We start from the raw sequence: 12,234 nt of genomic DNA, 5'->3' as shown, positions 1-12,234 counted from the left end.
CTGTCGATCTCATTTTTGAGACGTTTGTATTCCTTTTTGCCTGCTTCATTTACTGCAATTTTATGTTTTCCCCTTTCATCAGTTAAATTGAATATTTCTTCTGTTACTCAAAGATTTCTACTAGTCCTCGTCTTTTTACCTACTTGATCCTCTGCTGCCTTCACTACTTCATCCCTCAAAGCTACCCATTCTTCTTCTACTGTATTTCTTTCCCCCATTCCTGTCAATTGTTCCCATATGCTCTCCCTGAAACTCTGTACAACCTCTGGCTCTTTCAGTTTATCCAGGTCCCATCTCCTTAAATTCCCACCATTTTGCAGTTTCTTCAGTTTTAATCTACAGGTCATAACCAATAGATTGTGGTCAGAGTCCACATCTGCCCCTGGAAATGTCTTACAATTTAAAACCTGGTTCCTAAATCTCTGTCTTACCATTATATAATCTATCTGATACCTTTTAGTATCTCCAGGGTTCTTCCATGTATACAACCTTCTTTCATGGTTCTTAAACCAAGTGTTAGCTATGATTAAGTTGTGCTCTGTGCAAAATTCTACCAGGCGGCTTCCTCTTTCATTTCTTAGCCCCAATCCATAGTCACCTACTACGTTTCCTTCTCTCCCTTTTCCTACACTCGAATTCCAGTCACCCATGACTATTAAATTTTCGTCTCCCTTCACTATCTGAATAATTTCTTTTATTTCATCATACGTTTCTTCAATTTCTTCGTCATCTGCAGAGCTAGTTGGCATCTAAACTTGTACTACTGTAGTAGGTGTGGGCTTCGTATCTATCTTGGCCACAATAATGCGTTCACTGTGCTGTTTGTAGTAGCTTACCCGCATTCCTACTTTCCTATTCATTATTAAACCTACTACTGCATTACCCCCATTTGATTTTGTGTTCATAAGCTTGTAGTCACCTGACCAGAAATCTTGTTCCTCCTGCCACCGAACTTCACTGATTCCCACTATATCTTACTTTAACCTATCCATTTCCCTTTTTAAATTTTCTAACCTACCTGCCCGATTAAGGGTCTGACATTCCACGCTCCGATCCGTAGAACGCCAGTTTTCTTTCTCCTGATAACGACATCCTCTTGAGTAGTCCCCGCCCGGAGATCCGAATGGGGGACTATTTTACCTCCGGAATATTTTACCCAAGAGGACGCCATCATCATTTAATCATACAGTAAAGCTGCATGCCCTCGGGAAGAATTACGGCTGTAGTTTCCCCTTGCTTTCAGCCGTTCGCAGTAACAGCACAGCAAGACCGTTTTGGTTATTGTTACAAGGCCAGATCAGTCAATCATCCAGACTGTTGCCCTTGCAACTACTGAAAAGGCTGCTGCCCCTCTTCAGGAAGCACATGTTTGTCTGGCCTCTCAACAGATACCCCTCCGTTGTGGTTGCACCTACGGTACGGCTATCTGTATCGCTGAGGCACGCAAGCCTCCCCACCAACGGCAAGGTCCATGGTTCATGGGGGGGATCTACCAAAATATAGAGAAAATATTAGAAGTAATGGCTTTTTTTTCTTTTTTTTTTTGGTCATCAGTCTACTGACTGGTTTGATGCGGCCCACCACGAATTCCTTTCCTGTGCTAACCTCTTCATCTCAGAGTAGCACTTGCAACCTACGTCCTCAATTATTTGCTTGACGTATTCCAATCTCTGTCTTCCTCTACAGTTTTCGCCCTCTACAGCTCCCTCTAGTACCATGAAAGTCATTCCCTCATGTCTTAGCAGATGTCCTATCATCCTGGCCCTTCTCCTTATCAGTGTTTTCCACATATGGCTAAAAGAAGATTATTATTTTTTGGGCACCTCTACGGAATGTATGAGATTAGGCTCATGAAACAGACATTCCTGTATTTCTGGAAGAAGAAACCGACGATAGTATGGAACATAGAAATAAGAAATGGACTAGAAAGAATCAACTTCAAAGAATCGGAGATAGAAACCTTTTTAAGAATAAAACACTAAATTCAGACAGCTTTCAATGCAGACAAAATAAGAAGTCGGGAACAAGAAGTACAGAACAAAGGGAAAAGAACATGGATAGAAGGAGAAGTACTGAAAAAATAGAAAACAGGAAGGAAAGAAGAGGAATGGAGATTCTTACGTGATCCTTGTTGGTCAGCACGAAAATTAAAAAGAAAAAGGATGTAATCTCTTGGTATCAGTATGCCGCAAAGTGTAAGAATTTTGGTTCTCACCGAAGCACGTAGATGCCAAGAAGTTATAATTTTTTAGTTTGCCTTGAATTTGGATTCCCCGTTTTCAGATATTTTATATTATTGCAAAAAATGGTTCAAATGGCTGTGAGCACTATGGGACTTAACATCTGTGGTCATCAGTCCCCTACAACTTAGAACTACTTAAACCTAACTAACCTAAGGACATCACACACATGCATGCCCGAGGCAGGATTCGAACCTGCGACCGTAGCAGTCGCGCGGTTCCGGACTGAGCGCCTAGAACCTCTAGACCACCGCGGCCGGCTATATTATTGTTATTGCAAAAATGATCAAAAATTATATAACAATATTGTTCACCCTTTTGTAGAATGAAATTAGTTTATATATATATTACTGAAGGTAACTTCCTCTGCTGATATTGTAATTATTGTCATCATCCTTTTTTCTATTTGTTTCTTGCAAATGTAGTTAACATGCCGAACTTGTGAAATAAGCGAATCTGACCATGAGTGACTACCGCTTTCTCCACTGGTGTGGACTTTTTTGCACAGAAATCTTCCTTTTCTATAGGCGAAGGACCACTAAGTACAATTCTAAAAAGTATTATTCAATGAAAATAAGCAAAATGTGTTAGATATCTGATTTTTATACCTACGAGACAACGAAATTACAAAATTGTAAATGTGGCTGAATTAAATTGTTTGGAATGCTCGAGTACTTTTTCGTCACTGCCTAAACTCAAAAGGCTTCAAAAACCGGCTTATTAACTGACCACTAACGATGCTTTAAATTTTTAAATTAGTTTAACCTCACAAATTAATATATTGTGCCTTTTTTTCAACTAGCAGATTGATAGTTTGCATGAATTCAGCCGATATTTCTTCTATAGGCATGATTTACAATTTGATGTGTTTCTACAACTATTTGGATTAAATGATGACTAACTGAAACCCTCAGCTGCCGACAGGTGTTGTTGATATACCTCGATGTGGACAGCTGAAAATGTGTGCCCCGACCGGGATTCGAACCCGGGATCTCCTGGCTACATTGCAGACGCTTTATCCATTTGAGCATCCGAGGAGACAGATGAATAGTGCGACTGCAGGGACTTATCCCGTGCACGCTTCCCGTGCGACTCACATTCCCAACTGTCCACAATTCTACAAATATAATGTACCTTATAGACATTTGCCCATCCACTCATTACTCGCGCACGCTTTGGCGATTCCCGCAAGAGTTAGGGCAACCTGTGCCCATTCACACAGACGAAGGTCAATGGCTGGGTAGCCTTTAAGACAGTAACTGTTCTCGAAAGAGCAGATTACTGTTGTTGAGCGTGCAGCTTTTCCCTAGGAATAAATGATGACTAACTGAAACCCTCAGCTGCCGACAGGTGTTGTTGATATACCTCGATGTGGACACCTGAAAATGTGTGCCCCGGCAAGCGTGCAAGGCATAAGTCCCTGCAGTCGCGTTATTCATCTGTGTCCTCGGTGGCTCAGATGGTCCAGTCTGCCGGCGGCAGTGCTGCGAGGCGGTCACGCGCCGGAGCGCTGCGGGCGAGGTGCGCACGGTGTGTTTGTGTTTACTTCGTTCGCTGTAAGTGCCGTTTTCCTTCTAGACCACCATGGCGCACAACTATCGGAAGAAGACATTACGTTTCAATTTTTGTTCCGACTTCGCCCGACCCAAGGCCCTGGAGGTAGAACGATTTATACGCGATGAAGTTAAAATAATACCAACGGATCTAATTGGTATCCACTTGTCCATAGTTAGCAGTACCGTCTACGTCAAAATGATCAACGATGCGGCGTGCGACAAGGTGCTTCAAGAGCCAAAACGTGGACTGGGCTTCTGTCATTCCGACGGCAACGTCGGACCCGTTACCGTCGATCACGCAGGTCTCGGCACACGGACGATAAGGATCTTCGAACTGCCGTTCGAACTACCTGCAGACGTCGTCATCGAGGCGCTCCGTCCCTATGGCAACGTTCTGGAACATGTTGCCGAACGATGGGTCCAATTTCAGACCTATCCAGTTTTAAACGGTGTTAGACAGGTCCGCATCGAGTTGCAGAAACACGTGCCTTCCTATCTGCGTATCGGAGGCTGCCGTGCCATTATAATGTACGACGGCCAACCTCGGACCTGTTCCGGTTGCGGGAAAGAAGGTCACCTACGGTCTGTATGCGTTCAACGACGTGTCGCGCAGCTCTCATTGTCGGAAGCGTCCGTCACATCCACGATGACCGTCCTACCGGTCACTTACGCAGCGGCTCTTGCCACGTCTACAGTTTCGTCCAGTCCGTCGCCCGGTCCTTCCGATCGGCACGTCCCACCGTCCCAGTCACCAACGGACGGTGCAGACGTCCCACCTGACAACCTTGCCGCCGAACTGGCTCCCGCACCGGACGCTGAGGAGACCAGTACATCTTCACAACACCTGTTTGACAATTTCATTGTACCCACCGACGCCTTCGAACCAGGTCGTCGCTCCTCCTTGCCGTCGTCCGACACTGAGGAACACGTGCGCAAACAACGCTCGCCACGTAGGCGCAAACGCCGTCGCCGTTCACCCACGGGCTCTCAGAGCGTTGCCACCCGCGACGACGAAGACGACACCCAAGCAGCCGACATTTCCACGCAGAGGTCGGCGGACAACTTTCACGATGAACAAGACGTTTCGCAGGACGGGACCACTATGGAGGTCGCCACGCACAATGTAACGATCGGTGCGCCGGTTGAGACGCCTGTCTCCCCGCCGACAACTCCAGATCTCTCTCACCACGACGCAGTTCCCATGGACATTGGACAGACCCACGGCACAGGAGCATGGGCCGACGACATTGAGGAAGGTACGCCCCCTCCTCCGGATGAGTTGCCTCCGCCGGACGAGGCTGCCTGTTAACATCAAAAGCAAGGCATTGCAGCTGATGGGACGGGACTTCCTGTCGGTGCCCTCCTCTTACTTCCCTTGGTGATGGTAGATGCGCGTCCACCACCACTGAAACAAGCGTACCGGTTTGCCACACTGAACATCAACATGATCGGCACTGCACCCAAGCTGCAACTCCTATGTGACATGCTTCGGGCCTCTGACGTTGACGTCGCCCTTCTTCAGGAAGTACGCGTTGCCACACTACCACCAGTCTACGGCTACGACTCATACACGTCCACATGTGATCAATCAGGGCGTGGAGTAGCTTTCTACATACGCGAAGGAATCCCACTCACGGACACGACAATCCTTCCCTGTGGAAGAGGCATGGCTGTTACCATCTTCGACACGCGCGTCATCAATATCTACGCTCCGTCTGGCTCCACGAACCGTCGGCAGCGGTCCACTTTCTTCGGACATGGCGTGGCGCCCCTGTTTTCTGGATGTTATGATCGCCTTATCATGGGAGGCGATTTCAACTGTGTCCTCCATCCGCAGGACCAAGTGCCTGGTTATTCGCCATGCCCGGCGCTGCTCACCTTAATCGAAGATTTTCATCTAGTGGACGTTTGGGAGAAAATTCATGGCAATACCCCCGGTTTTACCCATTATACAGCACATTCTGCGAGCAGACTGGACCGGTTTTATGTCTCTGCTCACCTCGGCAATGAAGTCGCCCAAGCTGAACGATGGCCCCTTGCATTTTCGGACCATTGCGCCGTCATTTGCTCCCTGGCTCTGCCACCTCAGTCAGTGTGGCGCAGCAGAGGTTACTGGAAGCTTAATACCTCCCTCCTTAATGATCCACACTGCCGACAATGTATTGCCACTACACGGGCGTCTTGCGAAAGACGTCTTCCGCAGTACACATCCACGTTCCATTGGTGGCTCAAATGTGCCAAACCTGCGATCAGAAAGGCCTTCATACAATGTGGCAAGGAAGCAGCAGCATGGCATCGAGACACCACAAATTTTCACTACGCCGTCCTCCGTGAGCTCGATGCGCTCCTTCCATCACCTGACACCCACAGGGAACGACAACGTACTAAAGCTCGTCTCCTCTCTCTTCAACGTGCACGACTGCATGGTGTCGTGGTGCGTTCCCGACGACAAGACCTCCTCCACGACGAAACCCCATCCACAATCCATGCCGCATCCGACCATAGTCGTTGACGTCGGCTTTTCGTCCCCAACATCACGACCTCCAATGGTGTTCACCACACAACACAGGCGGCAATCGTGTCTGCCTTTGTTGAACATTATCGCCAATTTTATGATGATGAACCGATGGCGACGCCCATTCCTGATGATCTCCGTCCTTCCCCTGATCGGACCCTCACCGTAGCGGAGTCAACGTCCATGATGTCTGCAATCACCGCAGAAGAGGTGGTAGATGCGATCAACAAAGGGGCCAAGAACAAATCACCCGGACCAGATGGTCTCCCAGTGGAGTTTTACCGGGCGTTCACCACGTTAATGCTTCCTCGCTGGACGGAAATGATTCAGGAACTCTTTACTCCGTCCTTCCCGATTCCACCTGAAATCGTCACTGGCATTCTTCTACCTGTGCCTAAACCGAAGGGAGGGTCTCATGTCTCTGCATACCGCCCCCTTACACTACTGAATAGAGACTATAAAATCTATGCACGCCTCTTAGTAGCGCGCATACGCACCGTCTTACCTACGGTCCTTTCACCTGAGCAGACTGCACGTGGTTGTGGGGCCACCTTACAAACAGCCCTAGGAGAATGCCGTGACCTCATTACACTGGCGTCGGTTTGTCGCCTTCGTGCAGCACTGGTATCCGTCGATTTCACGAGTGCCTTTGATCGCGTTCGACACCCATTCCTCCTCATGGTGGCGACACGTATGGGGTTCCCATTGCTTTTTGTCGATGCCATTCGCCGGTTACTACTTCCCGCGGTCTCGATGGTACAAGTCAATGGGAGGCTTGTAGGACCGATTCCTATACGCCGCTCTGTGCGTCAAGGATGCCCTATGTCTACTTTACTATTTGCCATTGCACTTGAGCCCCTCATCACTGGACTTACCTCTAGACTGCAGGGCCTCACTTTGCGTGACCACACCTTTCACTGCAGGGCTTATGCGGACGATCTCCTCTTTCTCACCTGCTCCTCCACGGAACTCAATGACGCCATCCAATGAATCCACCAGTATGGACGTCTTTCTAGTAGCATTCTTAATGTCCGTAAATCGACTATGATGCACATTGGGCGCGGGCTCCCGGCTATGGTGCCGACCCCACTCCCACTCAGTGCCACCCTTCGTTACTTGGGTATCGAATTTACGAGCTCCACACACCGCACAGTGGCCCTGGCTTACCGGCGGCTTTTGCAGTCGATTCGGCACCATGTCCGCGGTCAAGTGCACCGTAACTTAAACCAACTCCAACTTGTGTCCTATATCAACATCTATGTCGCCCCTAAACTGGTACACGTCGCCCAGATCCTCCCAATGCCGTTACTCCTTGGCCGCCGCATCCAATCAGCCTTTGGATATTTCGTGTCAACAGGGGCACTTTTCAAAGTCCGCTACAACACTCTAACACTGCCTCCTGCAAAAGGTGGCCTCGGACTCGTCAACGTGCGGGCACGCTCTTCTGCACTCTTTGTCCACACTCTGTTGCGGCACTGGCAGGGGCGGGTCCCGTCCTTAACACGCAGTCTCTTAGATATCCTCCGACCAGCTTCTCTCGATCCACCGATCAATGTGGCACCTATTTCTCCATTATTGTACTACGTCGCCAATTGTTCCATAGAACTCAGCTACGTTCGGGCCGATCTTCCAGTCACCCGTCCTCCCCGTACAAAAGATTATTATCGTTTGTTTATGCTGTCCAACCCTTGCGACCCCATGGTGCTACAGCATCCTGACATTAACTGGCGCACGGTTTGGGGGTGTGTGCATGCACCCTTTTTACCGCCGTCTGTGTCTGCACTCTGGTATGTTTTAGTCTGTGGAAAATTCCCGACTAATAGTCGACTTTATCGATAGGACTGGCCACCTCCCCACTCTGCCCTGACTGTCAGCTCGAAGACACCGACGAGCACCCTGAAACAAAACGTATGGCTTCTCATCCAACGAATCGTGGGCTTTTACCTCCGTGTCCCGCCAACGACGGTAAGCCCGGATTTCCTGTTGTTGCCCCAGACATTTCACTACCCTCTTTCTAAGCACCATACCCTCATCTGGTTTAGAGGACAGGCTTTAGAATATCTCTTTCAGAGTGGTCCGCATACAGTCCTTGACTTGTGGTACAAAGTTGTGACCGCGCATAGCACACTCACCCGAAAACCATCTTACCGACAAACTTTTGCCGGTTATCTCCGCAGCGTCTTCCTTGACCCCCCTCAAAGTTGGGGTGTGCCATGCCTACCTGTCACATGATGCAACACCCTTATCCACGTTCTCATGCATCGACCAAAAACAAACACAAATTTGTTTTTTTAAAAAAAAGGAAGAAGAAAGAATATGTTATATTTTGTTGTATTTAATGTTTTTCTTTTCTTAATATTTTTTTTGTTTAACTAACAGTCATCTGTATATTTTTAAATGGTACCTTGAAGAACTCTTGCATAGTGAATATATATGTACTTTTAGTTTGTTCAATACAAAGTTTTAAACAAAAACAAAAAAAAAGAACAAAAAAAAACAAAAAAGGAAAACAGGATATGTTCTATTTTGTTGTATTTAATGTTATTCTAATAATTTGTTTACCTTACACTCGTTTGTATATGTTTAACTGGTACCTTGAAGAACTTTTGCTTTGTGTATATATATATGTACTCTCCGTTTGTTCAATAATAAAGAAAGAAAAAAAAAGATGGTTAGAGCGTCTGCCATGTAAGCAGGAGATCCCGGGTTCGAGTCCCGGTCGGGGCACACATTTTCAGCTGTCCACATCGATGTATACCAAGAACGCCTGTCGGCAGCTTGAGGGTTTCAGTTAGTCATAATTTATTCCTAGGGAAAAGCTGCACGGTCAACAACAGTAATCTGCTCATTCGAGAACAGTTACCGTCTTTATATATATATATATATATATATATATATATATATATATATATATATATATATTGGATTGTTTATGACACTCGTGCCATGCGGCATAAGAACTGATTTTGACGATGGTATGTAATATGTCAAAAATTAAAGTAACAAACCGCCATTTCCCCATTCTGACTGTCAATTGATGTTCGTACGATCGTGTTCTGCACGGAAGACAGCAGTCAGATCGACCAACAACTGCACCAACGATGCATCGCGGCACCTATGAAACGCGATGGTGCTTGGCAGGCAGTCCCACAGGCACAATCGCTGTGTGCACAGTCCCAGACGGTGCAGTATTGGCACAGAGAAGACGGCTACCAGACTCTCTGCGGTGGAGGGACATAGGAATAATGGAAGCAGGACAACCGCAAACTAATGTTGGTCAACGGCTTAACGTAGATCGTTCTGTTATTTCTCGAATGTGGAGACAGTTTCTAGAGACAGCAACTCTATCCCGAAGACGAGGGCAGGGTCAGCCACATGTAACATCAGAAAGAGAAGACCGTTAGTTGGCTGTAAGGGCAAGACGGTACCGCCTTAGTACTGCGCGGCAACTGCCATCTGACCTCTCGGCATCCGCTGGCCCTGTTATATCGAGGCAAACGGTGTACAGAAGGCTTCGGCAGAGCGGCCTTTAGTGTCGGAGACATGCTGTATGTGCAGCTCTGACACTTCACAGAAGGAAGCGTCTAGAGTGGACTCGTCAACGCGCCACTGGACCGTCGACCAATGGGCAAATGTCTCAATTTGGTACGGAGAGTGATTCTCGAAGGGTTTGCATATGGAAGGAACGGGGAATACGATTCCGTGACCGAGACATTGTGAAGAGAGACCTTATCGAGGAAGATCCGCAATGGTGTGGGCAGGGCAGACCACTCGGGCGTCTCTTCGTGGAATTGTACAGGTAAATCAGGAAGGTTTAACTGCTGTCAGGTACCGTGACAAGATCTTGCAACCTGATCCTTGTTTAATAATTTTTTCATAGTCATAATACATTTTTTTAAAGTCAATTAGACTTGTTTATTTATAGTGTTATATTTACACTTACACAATCATCATTTTGGCTTCAAAGTGCCATTATCAAGTGTTGTAGGTGACAAGATGGTATACTCAGTGATGAAACAAAACAGTAGGCTCTGCCAGAAATATCGACTCTTAGATAATGTGTCTAACAGTGTATTGTAATACGACAGTATGCTATCTGAGGCAATGTATAACACTTAAAACACTTGATAATCGCACTTTCAAGACGAAATCATGATTGTATAACTGTAAATGTAACACTGTAAATAAACAACAGTCTAATGGCGGTACTGACTTTAAAGTGATGCTTGCTTGTTGCGAGGTGCTGTGGGTCCAGACTGCGTACTGATGGACGATAATGCTCGACCTCATAGAGCACGGGTGGTTGATGTTTTGTTGGGAACGGAAGATGCTGCGTGCACGACGTTGCCTGCTCGCTCTTCCTATTTGAATCTGGTGGAGCACGTATGAGATGAACCAGGGAGACGGACTGCATCACGCCAGCATCCACCAACCACTCTCCGAGACTTGCGAGGAGTTCTGCAGGAACAATGGACGCTGTTGCCTCAACATGAGACTGATTCCATCATCCATAGCATGCCCTGTCGTTGTTGAGCCTGTATTGGTGCCAGAAGTGGTGACACCCCGTACTGAACACATTAAACAGTTGTCGGAATGTGTGTCCAAATCCATTAACTTCGAAAAAAGAAGAACATTTTTACCTACACTTATGCATGTTGCACTTGTTTACGTGTCGTATTCTTTATATTGTTTCTACATTACTATCACTTGTTGATACTAGTTTGTGGGAAGATAAACGCAACCTCGAAGACTTTCCGTTTGTTGCTTTAATTCTGGACAGCAGTAAGTTACAGTCGATTCCAGGGCCGCGCGGGATTAGCCGAGAGGTCTTAGGCGCTGCAGTCATGGACTGTGCGGCTGGTCCCGGCGGAGGTTCGAGTCCTCCCTCGGGCATGGGTGTGTGTGTTTGTCCTTAGGATAATTTAGGTTAAGTAGTGTGTAAGCTTAGGGACTGATGACCTTAGCAGTTAAGTCCCATAAGATTTCACACACATTTGAACATTTGAACATCGATTCCAGTATTGAACCGAATTATAGTATATATAAAACTCTCCTGGTATGCCTTCTTTGAATTACACATCTGTCCATATTATTTTCTTTGAGTATAGCGACCGTTGAGGCAATACTGACCCTTAGAAGAAAGATTAAGGAAAGGCAAACCTACGTTTCTAGCATTTGTAGACTTAGAGAAATATTTTGACAGTTATAAAAGTCGAGCGACATCAAAGGGAAGCAGAGGTTGGGAAGGGAGCGACACAGGGCTGTAGCCTATCCCCGATGCTATTCAATCTGCATATTGAGCAAGCAGTAAAGGAAACTAAAAGAAAAATTCGGAGTAGGTATTAAAATCCATGGAGAAGAAATAAAAACTTTGAGGTTTGCCGATGACCTTATAATTCTGTCAGAGACAGCAAAGGACTTGGAAGAGCAGTTGAACGGAATGGACAGTGTCTTGAAAGGAGGGTATAAGATGAACATCAACAAAAGCAAAACGAGGATAATGGAATGTAGTCGAATGAAGTCGGGTGATGCTGAGGGAATTAGATTAGGAAATGAGGCACTTAAAGTAGTAAAGGGGTTTTGCTATTTGGGAAGCAAAATAACTGATGATGGTTGAAGTACAGAGGATATAAAATGTAGACTGGCAATGGCAAGGAAACCGTTTCTGAAGAAGAGAAATTTGTTAACTTCGAGTATAGATTTAAGTGTCAGGAAATCGTTTCTGAAAGTATTTGTATGGAGTGTAACCATGTATGGAAGTGAAACATGGACGATAAATAGTTTAGACAAGAAGACAATAGAAGCTTTCGAAATGTGGTGCTACAAAATAATGCTGAAGATTAGGAGGGTAGGTCACATAACTAATGAGCAGGTATTGAACAGAATTGGGGAGAAGAGGAGTTTGTAGCACAACGTGACTAGA

General features: G+C 46.4%; 1 protein-coding gene across 1 annotated transcript in view; it reads right to left on the bottom strand.

Moving 5' to 3' along the window:
• Positions 1–12,234, bottom strand: part of LOC124622754 (limbic system-associated membrane protein-like) — a 719,050-nt gene that overhangs the window by 706,402 nt on the left and 414 nt on the right. The gene's annotated exons all lie outside the window — the stretch shown is intronic.

This window comes from Schistocerca americana, chromosome 7 (genome assembly GCF_021461395.2).
Source record: "Schistocerca americana isolate TAMUIC-IGC-003095 chromosome 7, iqSchAmer2.1, whole genome shotgun sequence".
Classification (NCBI taxonomy): domain Eukaryota; kingdom Metazoa; phylum Arthropoda; class Insecta; order Orthoptera; family Acrididae; genus Schistocerca; species Schistocerca americana.
The sequence above is the reverse complement of the archived record's forward strand: the minus strand, read 5'-3'. Positions and strand labels throughout refer to the sequence as shown.